This window comes from Branchiostoma floridae, chromosome 1 (genome assembly GCF_000003815.2).
Source record: "Branchiostoma floridae strain S238N-H82 chromosome 1, Bfl_VNyyK, whole genome shotgun sequence".
In the NCBI taxonomy this organism is placed as follows: Eukaryota; Metazoa; Chordata; class Leptocardii; order Amphioxiformes; family Branchiostomatidae; genus Branchiostoma; species Branchiostoma floridae.
Genome location: NC_049979.1, coordinates 489,402 through 508,802, shown reverse-complemented (window position 1 = coordinate 508,802; position 19,401 = coordinate 489,402). Strand labels below are relative to the sequence as shown.

General features: G+C 47.3%; 1 protein-coding gene across 1 annotated transcript in view; it reads left to right on the top strand.

The window, feature by feature from the left end:
• The window catches only part of LOC118420821 (TALPID3 protein-like), a 122,664-nt gene that overhangs the window by 12,463 nt on the left and 90,800 nt on the right, over nucleotides 1-19,401 (top strand).

The following is a 19,401-nucleotide window of genomic DNA, read 5'->3' as shown; positions in this document are numbered from 1 at the left end:
ATCTATATGTTAAGTTAGTAAAGATATAAAAAAAACTGTCTCCCTTGTGTAATTTTTCAGCATAATAGATGAACAGCTTAGTCTACCAGAAAATCTACACCTAAAAAGGCAGGAAATAGCATTTCAGGGGGTCTAGATTTCAAAATTTTCCCAGGGAGCATGCCCCTGGACCCTCTTAGGAACGTTGTGCCTTCGGCTCGACATCTTGCACTTACGTCGCTCGATAGAATTCAAAATCAAGGGGACAGAAAATGATTTCAGGCTGGCTACAACCCTGGGAGAACGTCTAACTGAAACCTTGTAATTTTGTTATTTTTACGCTGCCTAAGGCAGGTGTCCTTATATGACTTTTGTTGTAGAGTCGGTTGTCAATCGCACAAGGATGTGTCCCTGATAGCTGCCGGGGGATTGTCATTGAGAAGGGAAGACTGTCACATTCCTCCGGGTATGCAGCAGATAGTGACTCCTTCTGGAAATCATAACAGCTTGAAACTTCTGGCGTTGAAAATCACGTGACTCGCTTAACAGTGCAGTCCTGGAGATGTATATTAGATAAGGTGCTTTGGGAAAGTAAAAATACACTACAATCATGTATAGCATCAATGTAGATGATGATCGTTGGAGGTGATGAAGATTGGAACTTTGCCTGTTTGAGCCTCGTTGCCATGCTGTTATTAGGACTGCAGCCAATCAGAAATATCACCTATATTTTAGGTGAATATTCAAGTTGTTCAGCTAGTAGCTAGTCAACAGGTGCCAGATTATATGGCAAGGGAAGCAATCAAAGGTGGGAATACAAGTCTGTATGATATACAAATGAAATTGAATGGTTTATTAGCACCAAAAGCAAGTGCGCATATACATGTACATATCATTGTAGCCATACAAGGCTGAATTGGTGTATTGATACACAATACGTTTGATAAAAACTTCATTAAGACTCGTTTAGCAATGACATGATGAAAGGAAGTGTGCTATTTCTGAATTTGGATGACCTGCATCTAATCTGTGTGACTACTAGTGTAGTGTATACCAGGCTACTGTCAAATCTCAGACAGATAGATGATGCCACAACACCGTGCAAGGAGGGCTTCCCACGAACAGATAAAACTTGCACCATTACAAGTCGCTATCTTACATCAAGTGGGCTCCAAGGTGAGAATGGTCCTGAGATGCTCCCTGGCGTCAGATTTGTGCCGCGTGATGTAGTGCTCGTCCCTGGGCCGCTGCTGTGAAGCCGACATGTTGTGATGATCTCAGCCTTGGCTGGAAACATCCAGGAGACTTGAGTTACAGCAGGACGCCTTTTACACACCTTATCTCAGCACCAGCAGACACAATAAAAGCCCGCGCTGGAAATCCAGTCTATCTTGTCAGCTCAAGTTTTCTCCCGCGGGGACGTATCTTAGGTGTTTTCTTTGCTGAGAACTTGAGAAGAACGGATGGGTGCGTCTCCCGTACAAGGACCTTCCCGAAGCCGAGGCGTGTTGTCCATAATTGGAGACGGTGTGGGCGGCTATCCATCACTGTCCGGCGGGTGATCATACTTCAGTGATCAATTCTGGTCGTCCCTTGCGTTTCATGGTAGCAGAACACAGTTTTCAGCCTGGGATAGGGATTTCTTTAGTGAAGGGCGACAGATGAACTGGCTTTGACACAGGAAAAAAATTATTATAGTAGAATGCACTTTAGGAATACCGAAAACGAATATGTTTGAGTTAAGGGCACAAGCAACGAAATATCAAGAAGCAAAAAAGATCCTGTCTGCGTAACGCCGTCTCATGCCCACTTCACGTCACACTGCGGAGGTCAGATAATTGCTTTTTTGTTTTTTTGAGCTGCATGAGACCTGACTGTGAGGTTTGATGCACTCATTCTAGGAAGGACCCCATGTTTTTTCAATAAGTGCGGTGGGTTCTTTAACATACTCAAGGTGTGACTCTCATCAAACATGAACTTTGGGGCCCATAAAAAAGCATCACTCAATAAAAAAAGATGCTCAAGACACCAAATTGCCCGTCTAACAGAAACCCTGCTCTATGCCCAGCACCACTTGACACTTGCTGACCCTCGGCGTCACCCTCTGCTCCAGATCGGGAGGATCGAATCCCTCTTCATCCCGAGTCATGCTCAGCAGTGTCCCCTTTGAACGGTGGGAGCAATCTTTCTTGGTCTGTTCAAAGCGGGGTATCTGTGGACGTTATCAATCATGCAGTGGACAAATCGGCGGAGGCGGTGATCGCGTCTTTGATTTGGCTCCCAGTCTTAGGCTGACCTCCAATTGAATGTGTCATCGGTAACGTCGGTACTTCTGAATTTTCGTTCAAACTGTCCTCTCTCTGTCAGAACATTTTGGTGTTCCCTTCGTTTTAGAAAGTTATCTTGAGATCAACTGCTCAATTCATCAAATGATGTAGGAATAATTGTCGACTAAAGTTGTACACTCAAAGAAACTATCATCAGGATAGTGGTGAATATGATGAATTCTCTTCCGAAATGTTTGTAAATGCTGAAGAATTTTGGCACACCTCTTCCAGAATGTGTGTAAGTACCAACTTAAATCAGACTCAACAAGTCTAAGTGGTATTTTGAATAGAAATTTCAAGAACAATAGTTCATTGCATATTAAGTCTCTGATGGCCATTGTACCTGATATATTATACTGTGACTGTCAATTCAAGGTTTTCCATTGTTCCCTCTTCGCTTTATGCTCAGTACTTTCGTTTTATTCTCCTGAAATTGCAAAATCATCAATCCTCACTCACTCACTCACTATCCGATTTAGCGTCCGTTCTTCCCTGTCTTGCAGAGGTTGGACAAAAATCCTCTGTATCAGAAATGAAATGCACCATAGGGAAAGTCTTTGCAGCTCAAACAGTGTTCAATAATGGATAAGAAAGTTCTTAGTACAATACCAAAGGGTTAGTACCTAGCCAGTCAGCGTTTCCCATGGAAGGTGACAGGCAGCCATCAAAACGTCGGCTAGATATATACATGTACCTTTCTTCCAACACTTAGAATGTAAAGGAATCAAATTTTCAATGACTACTGTTGCCTTCTTCACGATCAGTAATAACCAATCACTTCATGCAGAACGTAATATCACAAGATTTACAGACAAGTGATCTTACTGACACGTGAATACTTGACGTCAGCAATTGGTCAAACGTGCCAGGAAGTTTGTAACGCCCCCCGTCCCGGTCTTTCTAATTGCTGATGTCACAGTATTCAAGTTGTAACAAAACAATACACTGTGGGCACTAGGCTGCGAGGCTGGTATGTCACAGTTCAAAGGGTTAATACCTAGGCAGTCAGTTTTACCCTGAGGAAGGTGGTAGACAGGTAGACAGTCGTCAAAACATTCGCTAGGTGTTACATAGATTATATCTCTTTAGATGGAAGGAAAAGAACTTTGTAACCTAGTGACTGACCAACCTGATGAAACTATTCATGAGCGTTCGATACTTCAGTAAAGTTTCCCCGCCACTTTCCTTGGTTGTCTGCTCCCCATTAATCAGCGCAGAGCTCATTTCCTCCGCGGGACATATAAATTACTGTGGCCTGAACTCTCAGGGTGAGGGATGGAGCGCGCAGGCTTCAGAAGGGGGCGAGAGCTGTGCCTGCCGACCGAACCGTCATCAATAACGCTACAAGGATCAGTTCTTCCAGCACCGGGGGAGTGTACACTGAATCCTTAATGTCTCATGTCTGTATGTTTGTTTGTCATGGTGTGTGCCTGCCGACCGAACCGTCATCAATAACGCTGCAAGGATCAGTTCTTCCAGCACCGGGGGAGTGTACACTGAATCCTTAATGTCTCATGTCTGTATGTTTGTTTGTCATGGTGTGTGCCTGCCGACCGCACCGTCATCAATAACGCTACAATTGGGATCAGTTCTTCCAGCACCGGGGAGTGGGCGGTACTGAATCCCTAATGGCCTCAAACCAAAAGCCTCCAAGTATAAGACGTGTTGTCTCATGTCTGTGTGTTTGTTTGTTTGTCATGGTGTGTGTCTGGCAGCCGACCACACCATCATGCACCAAGGATCAGTTCTTCCAGCACCTGGGAGTGTGCGGTACTGAATCCCTAATGACCAGGCTGGCCGTCTCAAACCATAAGACGTATTGTCTCATGTCTGTATGTTTGTTTGTAGTGATGTTTGTCTGGTATAACACCACACTGTCATCAATAACGCTACAAGGATCAGTTCTCCCAGCACCGGGGAGTGTGCAGTGCTGAATCCTTAATGTCTCATGTCTGCATTTGTTTGTTTGTTTGTTTTGGTGTGTGTCTGGCATTTCGACCACACCATCATCATTAACACGCCAAGGATCAGTTCTTGCGACTGCACAGGGAGTGTACGGTGCTGAATCCCTAATGGCCAGGCTGGCAGCCCATAACTAAGGAGGTTTTATCAAACCTCCTTGCCAAAACTGAAAGCCTGTATTGATTTCTGTCTGTATGTTTGTTTGTCATGGTGTGTGTCTGGTAGCACACCACACCGTCATCAATAACGCTACAAGGATCAGTTCTTCGAGCACCTGGGAGTGTGCGGTACTGAATCCCTAATGGCCGTGCTGGCTGCCCGTAACTAAGAGCCTCCCAATGTGAGACATGTTGTTTTGGGCTTGTATGTTTGTTTGTAGTGATGTGTGTCTGACAGTCGAACACACGGTCATCAAATAAGGCTCGATGGATATGTTCCTAGAGCACCAAGGTGTGAGAAAGAGAAGAGAAAGTGTTGTCAAAATTGAAAGCCTCCAAATATAAGACATATTGTTTTCGGTCTGTACATGTATGTTTCTTTGTCATAATGTGTGTCTGGCAGCCGACCCCACTGTGATTGATAATGCTGCAAAGATCAGTTCTTCGAGCACCAAAGAGTGCACGCTGCTGAATGCATTTCACAGGTATCAGTTGAAACAGCAAACAAAAAAACACATACACCTACATTGTATAAACCTAGTACATGGACAGGTGCAGGTTTTTTAGGTACAGGTACCAATAGATACCAGAAATACCTGCACATGTCCAATTTGTGAGATGAATGTACATTGTACTCCTGTTCGTCACGATGACAATCACCCACTCCGGGACAGGATTGCTGCGGCGTCTCTAACACCACCAGTTATGCTTTTCACCACCCAGAATTGATCTATTGAATGAGAAATATCCTGACAACTGGGTGGATTTGGCACCCGCCCCGGCGGGCAGGAGAAGAGTTAATAGCATGTTGGGCGGATTATTTTCCTGGGATGGGAATGTGCGATGTAAGTAAGCCGGCCGGCGACTGTCTGTTGTGGGTGGGAGGGGGATATGAATTAAGACTGATAGCTAGTAGGCCTCGATCAAACTTGGGAGCGTGGTATCGGCAGCGCGGCGAGAAATCAGCGAGATGACACCGACGCCCGATAGCCAATGAAAAGCGACGTTAGCGCCGGCACGGTTTTGGTCTCGATTATCGCGCTGCACTTACCGCGAGACTGGCGGCTGAGATTGCAGCGGTAATACCTGCAATTGATTTGGAGGAGTTAGCCTGTAGCGAGGGATTCAATTAAGTGTGGATGGTTGTTACACGGGAGGGAGATCAAGACGGAGTGAGACGGCTTCCCTTGCATTCGGTACCTGCCGTGCACTGCCTGGTTTGTGCTTATAGCCCATTGGGACCTGAACGCGCAATATGGTTTCATATCACAACATATCATTATATGTCAACCTTAAGATATTATAAACCTGACACGGTAAACATTTTGTAGACAAGTGGCTTCTTCTGTGCGTTTGATTGAACAAGTGTTCTGAGAGGACAGTGTTAGTCACATGTGTCTGTCAGGATTCTATCTATTGTTTATTTGTTTGTTTGTTTCTTTATTTGTTTGTTTGTTTGAATGTAAGACCTAACCACAGAGTAGATTGTACCATGAATGTCTGTAACAGCAAGTTCGGGTAACCACCTTTAGGGGCTGATCAGTAATCAAGATAACTCTAAAAATAACGAAGATAAACTACAGGAACAACTAGTCCAGGCTTCAGATCATCCTGTGGTAGCATCAAACCAAACATGCTCAACACATGATGATGTACGATCCCGTCGCACAAAGTACTGCACTTCTTGTTTCACTGTGATAAATTGTCAATCACAGCATTTAAGAAAATCCTTGGCTTATCGCGAAAGCCGTCTTATTCTCTCCAAGAAGCATGCAAGATGGGCACAAGACATGTCGGGCATCCATCACAGGTTTTCAGCCGACTTACCTGTCATTACTTCCTGGCCGTGGGGAAGATACAGACAAGGTGCTTACCGGTACGTACTTAGTGTTAAGATGTTGTTTGTGGGCAAGAAGAAGGGAAAAGGGTATTGTTAATTCATTTAAGTTTGTGGCCTATAAATTCCAGGTTCAGTCAAAATCAGAGGTTTTGGTATCTTGTATAGTCTTAAAGTATTATCATGCACAGCATTAGCTAGATTGTCTATTATGTTATTTCCAAATCAGATAAGTTCTTCACAATTGTTTGATATTAGCAATAGTGAGTGAGTGAGTGAGTGAGAGTGAATACATGTAGTTCAACTGTCATGTATTTACAAGTTGCCTTACATTGTACCTGTTGCAATTGTCGCGCAATAAAGAAGCTCTTCTTGACATTGCGATAAGAACAATGGTTGAAACCATAGTCAATACAAGATGCAACATATATCCGCAGGTGTGATGATGTTGTGGCGAGAGGTCACTGCAAGGAAACACAGATGTTTCAAAACTTACAGTGGTATCCTGTAAACCTGGTCATCATTTCATCATCATTAGTTGATTAATCAGCCGTAGGGGCAGCACAACATGTTATGCTGACTCAACAGGCTTTTAGTCCCCTGGCGGCGCCTATCTCCTCTCCGGGGCATGGTGAATGATGTAATTCACCGTATGGCTGATACGGCACGAAGGTTTGCCAGGCCTCAGTCCGGGTGATTTGTAGTGAATCACCAACTCCAGACAGAAGGGTTTGCTCCATCGCACACCGCACCATCACACGTGTGGGGGTTCTTTAACGTGCATGGGGTATGGCTCTCCCCATACATGGACCTCCATCTAACGTCCTAGTCAAGGGACGGCCCTAGCCAGGTACTCATTTTACCCTGAGTTAAGTAAGGAAAGTCGTGTAAAGTGCCTTTCCCAAGGGCACAAGATTGGTAGCACGGCAGCCGGATTCGACCTCAAGACCACTCGGTCCCGAGACAAACACGCTTCCCCCATCCCCCCACACACACACACACCGCCTAACCCCGTAACAAATAAAGAATCTGAAGCCAAGGTGGTTATATTTAATTTAATCCCCTTGCTGTAGCTAAATACCTAAATTGAGTTTGCGGAAGGTTTTAAAAAGTACTCTTTCGGAAGGGAAAGTTGATGTGGAGAAACAAAAGTCTGTGGAAGCTATGATCTAAAGCCTGTCAGTTTCAGGCTGATACAGCTTTCAAAAAAGGGCTTTAAAAAGTTTTGCCGCTCCAGAATAAATCGCCTCGTCCCACACAAGTTTGCTGCCGTAGCACTTTGCGATGTTTGGCGACTTGCTGCAGTCATATTTCTCGGGATATCAGCTTTAAAGCGCGACAATTATGCTAATGGCGGCATCGCCCCGGGCACCCGCCCATCACGCGGCGGCGGCGATAGCGACGGAGTAAAGTGCTTTTAATGGCGGGAGGACAAAATGTCACAACATCAGAAGCACGAAATCTTAATGAGACAGCATCCTCGTCTTCCGCCCCCCGAGGCGAGGGGTTCAATCGTCGGGAAGGCGGCCGGCGGGCACACGTGACGGGGCGATCTGTCACTCCTGCCGAGCGCAAGCAAACATCGTCACGCTAAGGCGGCAAGCTGCCAACCAGTCTCTTTTTCATACTCCCGCTTTAAGGACTTTGTTGCATTTTTCTTAGTATGATAACGATTATAATTGTTAGTTGATTGATCCAACAAAAATCCCTAAGTGCGTTGCAGCGCTTGACAACGCTGAATGGCACACTTTTGTTGTTAAAACAACTATGGACAGAATAAACGAATAAAACAAACACATTGTTTTGTGTTTTGTGGTAAATAAGGAGTAAAGAAACAAGAAAATCAGCCCCCCCAAATCCATAGAAACACTCCAGTCACCCAGAGTCACCCAAAAGGTGTACACAGGAGGCTGACTTCCAAGGGAAAGTATGCGCGCACGAAGACTCTCCGTGAAATCCTGGCCAAACCTGCGTTTTACTCGGAACCGTCGCGTTCCCTCGGCACAACTGAGATCATCAACAATGTCACAGGAAGGTCGCTGGATCGTTTCAGCGGTTCTGGCGTGAAGGAGGCCACCAGTAGTGGCGCAGTGCGCCTCCACATGAAAGGGGAGTTTTGCAAACATGTAGATCGGTGGATCGTTATCTTAACGCTTTACGTAAGGTTATGTATGGTTTCTTCAAACTTGAAAGGTGGGAAGCAACACCACAGTGTCCTCACAGCAAATGAAATCTATAGTTTTTTTTGGGGGGGGGGGGGTGTTAAAAAAAAACACTTGCTGAACGCTTGCGCCTTTTTTCCCGAGCTTTCCGTAGCCTTTGTTTCAACATCCGTCCCTGTCCATGGTGCTGACGCTGCTCTTCCTGAAAGGGGAGTTTGAAAGTTGCAAATCGGTAGATTGTAATCTTTATGTTTGGTTATGTATGGTTCTTTCAAACATAAAAGGCAAATGCCGACACGTACACTACTGTGCCTTCTCTATATAAGATAAAAGTTTTAAAAATAGCGGAGCGTTCGGCAGTTTTGGCGGGCATTTCCTCGGCATGTACCTCCGCACCCGTCCCTGTCCCTGGTGCTGAAGGTGTTATCCGCCTGCCACGACGCGCAACCCCAATCTCCAGCCTACCTTATACTTGTTTACTTTTCAAAAGCTGGCGAGAAATCGTTGCGCCAAATCAAAATTGTCTTTGAAACCTGCTGCCGGCACGTTCATCGCCCGTGCGGTTTTTGATGAAGCGCTTGTCAGAGATCGCCTTCTCCAAACAGCTACATGTGATGACATGGACAGATTTCCTGGTGCGATAAAGGCTAAGGCCTTCCTCGGCAGCGCATTATTGGTGACTGGGCGGGAATCCGCACAGCCTTGCGTGTCGCACACCGCCGGAATCGCCGCTTTGATCTCTGCGATGATCTATAGGCGGCAGGATGCATGAGATGCTGCCGCGGCCCACTGACGCGCTCATGTGCATATCAATCCCCGGGGCACTTCTTATGGTGACGTACTAGCCTCTACCAGGCTCCACAGGTCGCTCCTGTGCATATCAATCCCCGGGGCACGTATCATGGTGACGTACTAGTCTCTACCAGGATCCACAGGTCGTACTAGCCTCTACCAGGCTCCACAGGTCGCTCCTGAGCATATCAATCCCCGGGTCACGTATCATGGTGACGTACTAGCCTCTACCAGGCTCCACAGGTCGCAATAGCCTCTACCAGGCTCCACAGGACGTACTAGCCTATACCAGGCTCCACAGGTCGCTGGAAGCCTCTACCAGGCTCCACAGGTCGCTGGAAGCTTATACCCGGCTCCACAGGTCGCTCCTGTGCATATCAATCCCGGGGCACGTCGTATGGTGACACACTAGCCGGCCTCTACCAGGCTCCACAGGTCGCTGTAAGCTTATACCAGGCTCCACAGGTCGTACTAGCTTATACCAGGCTCCACAGGTCGCTGGAAAAAAGTAGAAAGTGGCCAAATAAGACAGAAAATACAGTTTGTGACCTAAGGAAGCTTTGCTTTTCGGCCATCTAACTCCTCTGGTGTATTTTCTGGCGTATTTTCTATCTCATTTGGCCAATTTCTACTATTTTTCCAGCTACATTTGGAGCCTGGTAGAGGCTAGTGACGTACCACAGCTGCACACCGGCCCGCCTAGTCTCTACCAGACTGGCTTCGCTGGCTGTTATATAGGGAGAATAATTTGCCGGGGGAGTTTTGCTACGAAAGGAGTTGACCGGCCGCACAGCCACTAACCTTAGCGTGTACTACCCTGACCAGTTTCCCTATTTTGTGCCGAATTCTACTATCCCCGTACCTCCGTATGAAGGCCTGGAGAAAGCTAGGCCCGATGGCTCGCACCAGAACAGAAAATATTCACCTGTAAATTTGTTCTGTGCTGGAAAAAATACACCAGGTGAGCGGTTAGTGTTGGCGTCTGGTCTGCACAATGCAACATTTTTCAACTTCGGGAGAAAGTTTAAGTGCAAGGGCAACACGTAACGTTAGAAATTTCACCACGGTATGAATTTTTAAAGAAACTCTCTATTCGACCCCCACGTTCGGCACACCATACTACACTCAGAGATAGAAACGTCTTAAAATCGTAGTAAGATTGATTCGTATCTCGAATCTAGGGCTCGGTGACTTGTGGAAAGTTACCTCAAACCATTCACCATCCTTTAGGTATCTAATCTACTTTCACCTCCAAAAGAAGTACGCCTACTCAGGCTACTGTGGGCCGAGGAAGCGTTTCATATTCTTCATTTCCTCCCTTCTTACGGGGATGAAACGGGGCGCTTTGTGCGCGCGTCCTGTGTAGTTATTCCCGAGAGCGCGCGGTCCACACGGACCCGACCCGCCGGTGTTCCTGTATGGTGCAATTACGGCGACTGAAGCTCGGTCCCCGCGGGGAGGGATCCGCAGTGATCACCTGTGCCGTCTGTAGAGAGCCACCTGATCGCACGCGCGTCAGAGGCGGTTGTCAGGAAGCGGCGAGAGAAAAGCGGCCCCGCCGTGACCCGATCTTTCCTTTCATCTGTGCGACACGACAGAGCGCGCCTACGTGATGCGATGACGGCTGGAGCTAGCGCGTTCTTTCTGCCAGGATTAGATGGTGTCGCACAAACTCAAGCTGGGCCCAACTTTCGCACTCGCTCGCCTGCTTGCTGTTTTTTTAACGATTTTTAGTCGTTTTTGTCTGGCTTTCTATTTTGTATTGTATCTTGTATTGTCAAAACCTAACTTTGGCTGGCGGACTTCAAGAAACAATACAAAATAGAAAGCCCGATAAAAACGACTAAAAAACAGCCGGAGCCTAACCTCTACTTAGAGAGTACAACTTTCGCCCTCGCTCGCTTGCTTGCCTACGTAAACAATATGTTGTCTGAGTTGTCCTAAATCTGAATATTTTGCATTTAGACTAGCTTAACTTAAATTCAATTAGACATCCACATCCCTTTTTCTTTCCTTCTTCTGTTGTATTTTATTTGAAATGTTGAAAAAAAAAGTGAAAAAAACTATTGTCTCTCTTGTCTATTTTTCCACCTTTTTTATATTTTGTTATACCCCAATTAAAACGGGTAGTGTAATACACAATACAAAAGTTGATAAAGCAGCTGGAAATTTTTGAAAATGGTCAGACGTTTCAGACAACATCCACTATCTTTCAATAGTGACTGATGTTAGATTTTATTATTCATCCTCTATCACTTGTGAACAAAGACCAAGACAATGTTGTACTGCAAAACGTTTTTAACAGCAGCACTCACAAAAAGCTTTAATTTTATTTCTAAGAAGCCGTTAACCAGCTTAAGTTTGTCATTGTCTTAAACTTTATTCAGTTTTTTGTTGAGGGACTGTATAATAAATTACTATACTAGAGCGCGCCTTTGTCGTTTTCCTCGTTGATGGATAATAATATTTTCACTATCGCTCATCGGTGACACGGAAAAGTTGGCAAAGCGCTTCGTCCGTGACAAGTCATTTTTTCCGTAGGCGAGTCTTTGTGATGTGCTCCGTGCAGAAAGCGATCGATGTCGGTCTGTTTCACCCCTTTGTCGGCGGTTAGTTCTAAACGTTTTAAATGTAGACGAGCTTCACTTATGATTTTGATTGTGAAAAGCCTTCACTCAACTCAAATTTGTCTTCGTTTTAAGGCTTTCTTAAGCTCTGTTTTGTTGCGCTGCGATTGTAATTGCCTTGACAGTTGACACACTGACTCTGTGTCCACAACTGCAAGTTATTTCTGCCTTTCATTGATGAAAAATGCTCTCCCAAGAAAACAGTGTACGTCGGAGATACAGAGAAGTTGCGAGAAGTACTTCGTCCGTGACCTTCAGGCGGTAACAAGTCTTCTGTTTGATGTGGAATCTTTGTGATGTGTTCCAGGCAGTAACCGATCGATGGCGCGGCTTGCTTTCCCCTCTAAGATAGACGGCATGTCTTTCCTGCGCCCTTGCATCTCTCCTTCCCCGTGGCGCACACAGGTGTTTCAGCGCGATGCGACGTGCCCGCCTGCCTGCCCGCAGCGCCCCAACGCCCGCTGCTCCAGATCGATACGCCTGGCGACGAGAGACTCGCAAAACTCGCCCCGAACATCTGTCATTACATCTACATCAATCGCGAGATGTTTCAGTTCAGAAGCAGAACTATGCTAGCAAGTCAAAGCAATTAGGGGGACCATAGAAACCCACACCGCTTTTCGTGACTGAAAGCTATCTGGCATTAAAAAAAATCAAGTCCAGGAAAAAAGATACAAACACCAGACGTTCCGCTGCATTACCAAGGAAAGCCGCCAGGACGCCCATATAATCGACCTTGACCTTTGTGTTCCCCAAACCTACGAACATACCAAGTACCATCTCCATCCATCCGGCCGTTCTTACGCTGTTACGCTGACCACAACTATCAGGTAACACAGGTAGACACACAAAAAGAGGAGCCCCAAAACGATACTTGCCCTTTGATAACAAACTTCTTCATACACAAGCAAGTACTCTTAAATACCGACGTTTCAGTGACCGTCTGCCACCTAGTACGAAGTACATTGTCCAAAATTCATAAAACTAAGTGTAATATACACAAATTTATATTCCTCATGAATCTAGACAAACCTTTACTTATAAAGCATATCTGTTCCTACATTTTTCAATATCACAAAGAAGCGAGAAGAAGTCGGATTCACATAGTAGAATAAGATTCTTGTGTATTGTCAATTCATGTATATTTTGTTACGACCTGTACTGAACCCAGTGGGTATGTGTGTATGTGCAATTAAGGTCTTCATTCAATTGCCCAATGACTAACCAGCCAAATGAAACTATTCACGGAGTACGTCATTCTTTACGGAGGTAAAAACCGGCGAGTGTGGCCCCCCTGTGCGCTCCCTGTGCGCTCCCTTTGCGCACCAGGCGATACCCATTTGTCTGCGAGGACGAGAGAGATGGGATCGTCCTGATTGTCTCCTCCCTGTGCGCTCCCCGTGCACGCCCTGTGCGCTCCCCGTGCGCTCCCTGTGCGCTCCCTGTGCGCTAGGCGATGCCCATTTGTCTGCGAGGACGAGAGAGATGGGATCGTCCTGATTGTCTCCTCCCTGTGCGCTCCTTGTACGCTCCCTGTGCGCTCCCCGTGCGCTCCCTGTGCGCTCCCCGTGCGCTCCCTGTGCGCTAGGCGATGCCCATTTGTCTGCGAGGACGAGAGAGATGGGATCGTCCTGATTGTCTCCTCCCTGTGCGCTCCTCGTGCGCTCCCTGTGCGCTCCCTGTGCGCGCCAGGCCAGGCCCATTTGTCTGCGAGGACGAGAGAGATGGGATCGTCCTGATTGTTTCCTCCCTGTGCGCTCCCCGTGCGCTCCCTGTGCGCTCCCCGTGCGCTCCCTGTGCGCTCCCTGTGCGCGCCAGGCCAGGCCCATTTGTCTACGAGGACGAGAGAGATGGGATCGTCCTGATTGTTTCCTCCCCGTGCGCTCCCTGTGCGCTCCCTGTGCGCTCCCCGTGCGCGCCAGGCCAGGCCCATTTGTCTGTGAGGACGAGAGAGATGGGATCGTCCTGATTGTTTCCTCTCTGTGCGCTCCCCGTGCGCTCCCCGTGCGCTCCCTGTGCGCTCCCTGTGCGCGCCAGGCCAGGCCCATTTGTCTGCGAGGACGAGAGAGATGGGATCGTCCTTATTGTCTCCTCCCTGTGCGCTCCCTGTGCGGTTCCTGTGCGCTCTCCGTGCGCTCCCTGTACGCTCCCTGTGCGCGCCAGGCCAGGCCCATTTGTCTGCGAGGACGAGAGAGATGGGATCGTCCTGATTGTTTCCTCCCCGGTCCCATCCATCAGCTGCCCGGAGCGCGGCCCGCCGCGGGCGGCGCGAGTCGACACCCGATATTAATGTTCCGTGCCCCCGCAAGTTCACAGGAGCGCGTTCAGGATTGAATCGACCAGAACAAACGATCGTTGCGAGGACCGCATCCCTCCGGCTATCACGTAACGGCTTCGGCCTTCGTTCTGCGCGGGCGGCGAAAATGGGTTTTTCCGTCCGCAACATTTCAGCCAAGGAGGAAATGCGATTGCAGGGCGATTGGGAAGTTTTAATGCTCTAGTGCTCAGACAGAGAGAAAACTACATCCTATCCTATTAGTATTACCGCTCCGCGGTGTACTGAGCACGAACTCTTCTCTGTGAAAGTTTAGACTCAGACAAGTTTGCTTCCCGACGGGCTGCCAGGGTTGATGGCCCGTTATCTCATCGGAGAGTAGTCAGCTGTTTTTGTGAGGAAGACACTTTCGCTTGAAAAGTGAAAGTGTCCGCCCACCGGCGCAGCGCGGTGCTTATCGACCTGCGGTATCAGTCATGCAGAGCCGCTCGGAGCGCCTCGAGACTGGCGCTGTCTCCCCGCGCATCAAACGCACCGGGATGCACACGGCGCTCCGCCGGCCATTTCAGGTAGCCTCTACCAGGCTTCGTGGATCGGTGGTCTAATTGTAGAAATTGGACAAATAGAGTCTATAGTACGCTAGGGGAGTTAGCCAGCCAGAAGAGTAAGTCGTGAGGATAATGATTCTACCGATCCACGGAGCCTGGTAGAGGCTACATTTCAGGTACCACGGGCTCTAATTACTCAGCGCGCCAACAGCCACTCCTGCCACACTTTTAACCGCTTCTCCTTCCTTCTTTTATTAACATTTCTTCCGCCGGGCGAAGCCGTCTTGCGTGGTCGTGAGACACTTTTGAACCGAGATCGATGTGTCAAATGGCGCTTCCGAGCATCGATTCCTTCTGATGTGGCTTTAATGAGAAGCCGAACCCGTCCAATTTATTTTGGCACTTAAAATATAGATGATCGGAATGGCCCGGAGGCCGTGCCTGCAAGAGTGGTGTCAGCTGAGATGACTCTTCCCGGCTATCCTGTTGTCACCCAACCATCGCGTAGACTCATACTATAATGGAATCTGCAAGCAGATCCTACGGTAGCATAAGATAGTATCAAAAGCTGCCAGAGGAGTGACGTCGGCATAGGAGTGTGTTTCGCTACCGGGCAAACATTGCAAATGTATAGTACACCTCTTGGCTGACTACACTCCTTGGCCAGTTTGGTACTACCTTATGCCATTGTAGGATCTGCTTGGAGATTATCATACTGACGCTCTTTGGTACCTCCCTGAAGCTGCGTCACTGCGGCCGGCGAGCGGTCTGTCAGAGCGCTCAAGGAATTTCATCGATAAAAAACTAATCTTTTTACGCTTTTTTGGCATTTTAGTCACATTATTACGTTTTGCGTGAATTTTCCATCATAAAGTCATCGTCAAAGTCAGTTTTATTATCATTTCATTTTTTTTTACCTCCGAGGTAGCACACGCACACACACACACATAAATGCACCTAAGCACGGACACGCACACACACACACATACACGCAGGCGCGCACACACATACAAGCACGTACGTACGTACAAACATAGGCACGCGCACACGCACATTAACGCACGCACACACACACACAAACAAGCGACACACACGGCCTCCCAGGACCCAGCCCCGTGGTGCTGAAAGTGAATGAGTGAAAGGGATTCTTTCATCAGGGTTACGACCCTGCTATCGCATCCGGCTGCGCTGTGTTTGGCATTCCAGACGTTCCGGGCAGTCTCACGGCCGCCGTGCCGGCCGTCACTGGAATGGAGTCAACATGTCCGCCGTAAGGTCCGAGCAGATGTAGGGTTCGGCTCCGTCACAGGAATGGAGTCAACATGTCCGCCGTAAGGTCCGAGCAGATGTAGGGTTCGGCTCCGTCACAGGCATGGAGTCAACATGTCCGCCGTAAGGTCCGAGCAGATGTAGGGTTCGGCTCCGTCACTGGAATGGAGTCAACATGTCCGCCGTAAGGTCCGAGCAGATGTAGGGTTCGGCTCCGTCACTGGAATGGAGTCAACAAGTCCGCCGTAAGGTCCGAGCAGATGTAGGGTTCGGCTCCGAGCAGATGTGGGGTTCGGCTCCGAGCAGATGCAGGGTTCGGCTCCGTCACAGGAATGGACGGATATAGAGTCAACAAGGTCCGAGCAGATGTAGGGTTCAGCTCCGAGCAGATGTAGGGTTCAGCTCCGAGCAGATGTAGGGTTCGGCTTCGAGCAGATGTAGGGTTCGGCTCCGAGCACATGTAGGGTGCGGCTTCGTCACTGGAATGGACGGATATAGAGTCAACAAAGTCCTCCGTAAGCTCCAAGCAGATGTAGGGTTCGGCTCCGTTGCTTGTACGAACCATCTGCTTGTAGGCAAGTCTGTATCAATAATCTGCATCACTGGAATAGCCGCCTTTTGCATAATACGGTTCACCATGCTAGTCATCCAGGCAACAAGTCGTCGTCACACTCACTAACATTGTCGGGCGAGGGTCGCCATCAAATGATAAGAAACAACCACGTAACACGTCCAAAATGGAGGCTAGCACAGTATTTTTTATTCACATTGCATGTTTCTAACAGCGTTAAGGGGAGCAGCTACACAGTTGCGTATGAACAAGTCGAAGCCACACATCTGCTCGGAGATTGCTTCCGCCGTGCTCTCTCCCTGCTTGCTGGCCACAAAAGTAAGAGTACTTCAAAATTTCATCAATGGCGCTTTGGAGTTAGGAGTGTGCATCTCTCCGGCGTTGCAGGATTGGTGGTTATAAATAGCTGTACACGCTGACAACAGCGACCACCTGCGCTGTGTCCATAGCTGACTTCAATAACCCTGGCGGTTATTGTCGGGCGGAGCGCTGATTCGTAGTCTCCATAGCAGGCTCTTTTGGGCCTATTTTTGGCTCATAATACACTTTTGCTGGCCATTTCTATTTGTACTTGGTTGCTGATTGCTGCCGTTTTGTGGAGGCGGGCAGTCAGAGCACGCCAGCAATCAGCGACCGAGTACAAATAGAAATGGCCAGCAAAAGTGTATCATGAGCCCAAAAAAGGCCCCAAAGAGCCTGCTATGGAGGCTAGCTGATTCGCGATTTTTAACATATATGGGCCAGGTCCCTGATATGAATAAATGAATGAAATTTATTGCTCGACAATCGCACAAGGTACAATGTATGGCAACCAATAACAACTAATAGCTAGATAGACAACAATACTAAGAGGCTACATACAGAACAACAAAATATTATCGATATTAGACGATAACAGTACAGTAATGTATGAGTGATCTGGTCTCGCATTTGGAATACATTATAAAGAAACTGACTACGTAGACGGATATATGAGTTGAACATGACATGTAAACAAACTTTCAAATCAGTTAGCAAAACTAGACAACTTCAACCAACTGCGTCTGCAGTTACTCTCCAAGCAGAGGTTAGGCTCCGGCTGTTTAGGCTCCGGCTATACTTTTTTTTTTTTAAGTCGTTTTAATCGGGCTTTCTATTTCGTATTGTTTCTTGAAGTCCGCCAGCCAAACAGTTATTGTTAGGTTTTGACAATACAATACAAGATAGAAAGCCCGATAAAAACGACTAAAAAGAAACAGCCGGAGCCTAACCTCTTCTTGGAGAGTAGTCCGCAGTCTCCTTCGCGGAATTTCAGTTCGCAAACAGGAAGTAACAGGTGTTTCTATCCGTCCCCACTTGTGTCTGTATTATTGATCCGGCAGGGTGACGTCACCGCTAGCTGCTGCCGGAGAGGGTGTGGAGTTCGGTCACGGTGACGCCAAAACTCTTATCACTACGCGCGCGGCTGGGCCGAGGGGAAACATCGCTGTGTTTCTGGTTCTTTTACTTTAGGTTCTCTATTTCTTCGCATATGTAAATGCAGAAATGTTCGCGGTGGTTTTATGTTCACAATTTTAAAACCACCGCGAACAATTTTCCATGGCAGTAAGAGACTACAGTGCATGGTGCTGCCGCGAACTTAGAACCACCGCGAAAAGTCCCTTTTTCCCGCTACCGCGAAATGAAATCCCCGCGAACTTAAATGCATTTACAGTATTACATGAATTACAAACACATTGAGTACAGGAAATTACTACATGCAGGGGTAGGACGGAAGCCATAAAGGCTTTTCGCGGCCTCCCCGAGAGAAAAGGTCGCAAAATAAATCAATAATACATCATCAAAGTGAACGAAATAACACATAAGTTGAAATCATAACGTTAAATAACCCAATGAAACGGAAGTTATATTTACAAATGATCAATAATAAGTACAAAACATAATATACAAATCAAATGGAAAAAGTCCGAATTTTACAAAAAAGGATCTAGAAGTGTCTTTTAAATTATATGCTGCCAAAGACAGAACAAACGAAGCAAGGAAAACAAACAAATCAGGTGAAAGTTATGCTTCGATGTTCGATGGTATCTATCTTTATAAGCTTTCTACCCTAGTATCTACCAGACTCCGACCTGGTGGAATGGTAATAGGGGAATTTGGCCAAGTTAGGAATAAAAGTCTTCTAGGAGTCAATTGGCCTAGGAGTGAGCTGACCGGCCGCGGGACTGCAAAAGACTGACTGAAGTCCCAAAGTAACTTGTTTTCTCGCCCTCGGGATGTCAACAAACGTCATGTGGGCGGGGCAGTATCAAATCCACATTTTGTTTTGTTATTGTTTATTTACATGATGATTTACACGTAATAGAAAAATAATAATAAAATTACAAACGGCGAGAAGACACAATAGCCAGGCAGTTCCCAGGATCTAAAAAGGGGGAAGGAAATACGGTATAGATTGGTTAGCCAAAGTTACCTGTATCGTTAATGCTGTTTTGTATATCGCATATTGTATTGTTACAAGGGCTAGCCCTTGATAATAGCCTCCGGCTAGTTGGGTAGCCCTATCTGTATTTCTCATGATTATACAGCCGAATAAATCAAATCAAATCAAATGGTACCCAGGCTGAGTTTTGGGAACACAAACACGGTGTTGATTTTCTCCGGCCCAGCTGCACCGGAGAGCTCGGCGGTGACGTCACGGCTGATGTCTGAGCTTGCGTGCCGCCTGTGTCAGGTTGAGCGGTCGGGAGCACGCCGGCTCCAGGAGAGGTGTCAGGCCGAACCCGCCACGCAGAGCGAGGATGCCATTGATGGATGAAAATGGAATCTTCGCGTAATTGCGTTATGGAGGCCATCGATCGGCCGACCGGAGCCCGGCTCCACAAAATGCGTGTTGCGGACGGCAGAGTTTAATG